Source organism: Corapipo altera, unplaced genomic scaffold (assembly GCF_003945725.1).
Source record: "Corapipo altera isolate COAL_440 unplaced genomic scaffold, ASM394572v1 98, whole genome shotgun sequence".
NCBI classification, from domain to species: Eukaryota; Metazoa; Chordata; class Aves; order Passeriformes; family Pipridae; genus Corapipo; species Corapipo altera.
This window is the reverse complement of record NW_020884914.1, coordinates 2,029,064-2,035,063: the sequence shown is the minus strand read 5'-3', so window position 1 is coordinate 2,035,063 and position 6,000 is coordinate 2,029,064. Positions and strand designations below refer to the sequence as shown.

The 6,000-nt window shown below is 38.3% G+C and overlaps 1 long non-coding RNA gene across 1 annotated transcript in view; it reads left to right on the top strand.

Moving 5' to 3' along the window:
* The first annotated feature begins 607 nt into the window (after positions 1–607).
* The window catches only part of LOC113952724, a 43,615-nt gene continuing 38,222 nt past the window's right edge, over positions 608–6,000 (top strand). Inside the window, exon 1 of the long non-coding RNA XR_003529633.1 lies at positions 608–892. This is a non-coding gene — a long non-coding RNA (uncharacterized LOC113952724). The remainder of the gene's footprint in view (positions 893–6,000) is intronic.

Here is a 6,000-nt window from a genome sequence, read left to right as displayed (position 1 = left end):
TTCTGATAGCACAGGTTTTCTGTGCTGTGAGTAGATACCACTTACAGTCTACACTTGAGTGACTGTAACCAAATGCTATGTGTTCCCATTCTTTAGTTTCTTCTTGGCATTTTTTAAAAGAAATGTTTTGGAACAAGGTACTGGTGAATTAATGCTTCCTTCCTGTGCAGGTCCAGGTTGCTTAGGTCTCCTGAAGCCTGCTGAGGTCCATGAGAAAGAGCATTCCTGTTGCCTTCTTAGCTTTTGAGCTAGTGCACATAACATTTTTATTTATATTTAAAGTTAGAAAGAAGCATCACGGACTAGATCACCTCAGATAAGTAACACAAACATTAATTTCCCCTGCTGATAGTTTGAGAGGGATTTAAGTTAGCTATGTTTATTATTTAACACTTTAGACTAGAGCATGAATTAAATTACATATTCTCCTCCCACTGCAGCAGTCAGAAGTAGAGAGAGAGCAGCTCTAATATATTCTGTCTCTTCTGTTGATCTCCTGGGCACCCAGCAAAGGTCTTTTCACTTCTCTGTGTTCCTTCCTGCTTCTGCAGGGTGACTCCATAAAGTTATGTAGTGGCTACCTGGGGTAAAAATTGATTTTGTGTGGGTTTAGAGCCTGATACAGAGGAGTCACATACAACCACTGCTAACACTTTTTGCAGTGCTGAAAAGGCATATATATTATTAAGCTGATTGACATTTAAATCATGACCTATATTTGGTTACATTCTTATTGTATCCTACAGGACTTTGTCATCGGAAATTCCATCAAGCCCCAAATTTTTTTGTTTGCTGTGGATGAGCTGTCAGAAGATCCAGTAACACTGCAGGTGACATGAATTCCAAGCCTGAATCATGCAATGAGCTCTGTCCTTCATGGCATCTTCAGCAGGTGGGTAGGTGTGGGTCCTGCAGTCCTGGCAGGATGCCTGTTGGGAATAGCACCATTTCTTCAGGATCAAACACAAGCCAGCCTGGGTGATAGTTTTGTAGTTAAACAGGGACATCCTCCACACAAAATGCTTTCACCTATAAATGCAAGTCCATAAGAGTGGGGCCACAGCAGGATAAACCTGAAAGATATCAGCCTGGTGGAACCAAAAGGTAATGAGTGCTTGTAGTTCATCCTATTTCATGGCATATCCCTGCCAAAGATACAGTAATTCAATATTTGGAAAAAGACTGAATCTCTGGGAGTGCTTCATAAGCACTATTTTTCTGCTTTTACTTGAAAAAACATGGTTTTTTCTCTGCTGGCATTAAGTCGGTAGAAAATCAGCCTGTGGCTTAATCAGTGAAGTAAGAAGAGGTGAAAGGGAGAATTTCATAGGATCTGGGCAAACCCAATACCTTGGAAATGAAATAGTTTTGACATTTTTGGTAAGGTGGTGTTACCATCCCACCACTCAGCCCCATGATACCTGTACCCAATATAAGGTTACAAAGGAAAGACTGTGGTGTTTCAATAGTAGAAAAACAATGGAAAAACCTAATCATTATCTTTTTCTCACTTATCACTCAAAAGTGTGCAGAGACATCACATGGAACGATGATATCAACTTGCTGTTGTTTCCTCAAGATTATTATCTCCCAAACTCTGTTCCTTGTCTGACTTCTAAACACAAAACCTGGTGTTGGTTTCCAGTCATTACCTGACTTTCACACAGTTATGCCCCGAGCTCCAGCTAATGTAATTCCAAGTAAACAGCTGGAACCACAAACAAAATGTTATCCCTTTAACATCTAAGTGAATTATGCCACTATTTAATCACCTAATTTAGAATTAAGTTTATGATTCATAGAAGTAATAATGCACAACAGATGGATTGTTACTGCTGCTAAATGGTCGGATGTGTAACATTCCTTCAGTTTGATCTATAGTTTGTGGTTCGTCATTAGGTGTTTGGTGAAGGACTGACAACAGATGTATTGCAGTGCCACTAATAATGACATGGTACAGTTATTCTGTGTTACAACATCAGGGCAGTGGTTTTAACTCCTCGTGAGATGGCAAGAACATAAACTCATGGAGAAGTTAGTTCTTGTTTGTGATTCAAGATAGTTTTTACAGGTTTGTGCCTTCCAAATTTATACATATTTTTGGGAAAAGCAAAAGAAATAGCACGGGGCTGCAGACTTCCAATTCTTTCTGGTGCTTGATGCAAAAGGACACATGTAAGAAGTTCTCTGATGCCAAAAGTTAAACTTTTGAAAGCTTTGTGGCATGTTTTGGCAGCGTTATTGCAGGAGACATGTTTTAAACCCAATATTTTTAAGGGTATCTGAAACTACAAATGCCTTTTTTTTATTACAGTTCAGAAGACAGAGTAGAGTATATTCAGTGGTGGTGCTGTAAAAAGATATATACCTGCCCTAGAGCAGACAAACACTGCAGTCATTCTGGCAATGCACCTTTCTGCTGCTTTTATTGTTGTGCTTTTGCAGTAAAGCAACTGAATGGTGCATGTTGGGTTGTGTTGCTGAAAGCAGGGCAATTATAAAGCCTGTGACTGATGCTAAATGAGTTTACATGCTGGAGGCTGATAGAAGCTGTGACATTCACTTGCTGTTTGCTGCCTTTTTACAAGATTTGGTTTCTTTCTAAAGACTTGGTCCAATTCCTAGTACAACCTAGTGGGAACATCAGAGACTGAGCCTTAAAACTACAGGTTGCTGCCCTATTTATTTTTATGTTGCCTATTTTGTAGTTTCTTATGTGCTACTTGATAGCAGGTCAGTAATTTGTGGGAAAAAATTCTATTTAAGTCCCTTAAATCTTCATTACTGTCCTATCTTAGAATCTTCTGGTAGCACAGTGAACAGATGATTTTCATTTGTCATATGTGCTTACATCTCTTCATCTCTCCAGGGGCAGAATTGTATGCAGAGCTGTGTTTGGGATTTAGAGATAGAGTCAGCTTGCCATAATTCCCCTGAGACAAGATGAATTTGCTTTCTCATCTAATGTTACAGGCCATGGACTTTGTACTTTGATCAAAACTTCAAGTTTTGAAAGGGCAAAGGAAGAGATTTATCGTACTTTAAAGAAGAACACTTCTGTGAATGTGATGGCTTTACAGTGTTGGAACCCACAGTTCAGAGCCAGAAGGCCTTTGTGCTCATGCTCTGATGTCACAGATTCTTTTGATTGCTTTGATTCATTGTCTGTCTCCTGTAACTTGTCCTATTCAGGACATTTTCCCTGTGCCCTTCCTAATACTGAGCAGAGTGCAAAGGATACAGGACATGGGGGAGTAAAGCAAGTGGGGCTGTGAGTCCTTCTGCTGAAGTTTTACAGTGACAATTGTATTATTGCTCACAATGTCCTTAGTAGAAAATCTACAACACTTTCTTGTGTGTATGGCCAGAATTTCTCCCTTCCTGTCCCTTGAGATCAATGAGGAGGAAGAAAAAACTCCACAAAAAGTCAGAACACAGAGTTGTGAAGTGTCACTGTGTTCATTTAAGAGCAATGTGCAGTGAATTGGTAATCCTTAACTTCAATCTTAATTTTCCATCCTTAAATTTATTTAGGACTTTAGGACTATTTAGGACTTGTTTTTTCGAAAGATGTGTTTAGTGCTTTCAAAATAACAGCAATCATGGGTAGATTCCCAAGCAGCTGAGCACTTCCAGCAAAGCTGGGGATAGCTGCTCATACTTCCAGGGCCATTGCTGAGAGCCCAGGGAGAGCTTATTCTACAATAATGCCCTAATTCTTGGCCTGTTTTTTTCCCTGTTAATCTTTCCTGTCCAATCTTATCCCCATAAATTTTTCTGTAGTTTTTTTTTTGCAGAACTAGAAGGAAAGAGTTCAACTCTGTTAAAAGCCTTTTAGAAACTGGAACTTATTTAGCAAATAGCCCGGAGACGAGTGGATTTTCAAAACTTATTACACATTTTCAATAAATCACACAAATTATAAGTCTCTGCAACTTCTGGAAATCTTGATGTCTGTTCTTAGGGTATCAATATTTACTTTTGAACTTGTAATATTTTAATCTCATTATTCCCAAAAGTCAGTGAGTTACAGCTGGGGAAGTTCAGTTCATCACTGGATGAACTCAAAAGAGAATCTTTCAGGACAGTTCAACAAAAGTTAAGTACCTAAATAGGAATGAAACTCTTGGAAAGATATATCTCGGTGTAGCTGCAAAGAAATGTTTAATAATTGGCAGTTTCCAGAAAGCATAAAAATATTTTGAAGAAAAATTTCTATAAAGAAAAATTCCTTATTATTCATGCTGTTTGCTTGTGAAATTTTGTGTTATTTTTACCATAAACCCTAAAATTTGGAGATGTCAGAATTGGCTTCTTTATTGAATGTATGATCGTTCCCATATTCCTGGAAACAAAATGTAACTTCATGAGTTTTACAAGAAATATAGTTGCAAGAAAGAGCAAAAAATGGCCAAAATTCAATAACCAATGTAGTTTCAGTTAGTTAAACTGTTTCTAGACTTGTTAGTCTAGAATCAGTCTTCTATAGTACTTCAAACCTGTATCATATGGGAAAAATATTTGGGCAGATGATAGAATAGCTCATAATTTGCACAGTTCCTCTGTTATTTAAAATTAATTTGTAAAATCTCTGGGAAATGTGTGTGTTAACAGCCTTCTGACAGGAGCTGTACAGCATCTGTAGCAACTGCAGTCTTGGAATGCTTGTATTTCCTCAGCAGAGAGAGGATGGCTTCCCAAAGAGAAATAAATTCTGCTAAATGCTGAGGACCTGCCTAATAAACCCCAGCTGAGTGCCAGGACTGATGGGGCAGGAAATAACCTGAATTACAGAGCTGTTAGAGAGGACACCCCCCATGATGTTCAACCTCATCACCTGTTCCTGTCATTATTTGTACATTCTTCTTTTGTTCCTATTTCTAAAAACACTTAAATTCTCCAAGAAACAGCTGATTTTGGGGGCAGTTTTATTTGGAAACAGCAGTCATTCTTTCGTGTCATCTGCATTTATCAGGTTTATTCTCTGCAATCATATAAGTGACAAGCCCATATTTAGTGGTGGCCACAGTTCAGCTGAATTCTCAAGGCTCTCCATCACATTCCTGCTGCTGGATTAGACTGTTTTCTGTACTGCCATGACAACTGCCCTGTGCCAGTCAAGGAGTTGCAGGGAAATCATGCATGAAGGGAGAGGGAAATAATTTCAGCGTGTTGAGAAATGATGCCCAGTATTTAATGTAGGGGTTGCATGGCATGACTAGAATAAAAATTGTGTATTTCTTCAGTCTCCCATCCCTGGGCAGCTGGAGATGGTGGAACAAATCCACACCCTCTGAGGGGTAGGAATGAAAACCAAACCATCTGTGCTTGTGATAGCAGCATTTAAAGAGCTGGTATCTAACTCTCATTGTGCAGTCAGGGGTGGGGAAGGAAACTATTGTATTTTGCTTACTCATGGTGAGAATAGGTCATAACCAAAAAATCATTGTTCCAACCAAAGTATTCTGGGACATTTCCTTCTGCCTTTCTAGTAATTTTCTTTTAAGAGACAGGATGTTTTAATAGCATTAATCCTCCTGTATTTTTAGCACATTATAATGTGACAGGGTGACAAATCAAAATTTGACTAATCCTTCTGGGATTTGGATCCTTTATGGAAAAGTCTGATTTCCTAAACGTAGATTGAAGAACAAATTTTGCTATCAATAGTAGTGTCTAGATATTCTGGAGTGGGATAGGTGACACATTTCTTCACAAAGCTATTGCTGAATCTGTGAGAAACTTTCTATTTTAGCTCTGTTCTTGGTTATTAATGAGGATATTACAGAATTGCTTATTGTGGGAAATACAATAGACCAGGAAATCACTAGTTAAAATCTGCTTATATTAAACTGAAATATAAAAAGGGTAGACTTTATCTTAGAAAAGCTGAAGCTGTGAAAAATTCAGGCATGGAGGAAAGGAAACCAGGAATTGTGAGCTCTTGACACTCCTCTCAATAAAATGTAAGTCTTTAGAATATTTTTTAACAGTAAGAGT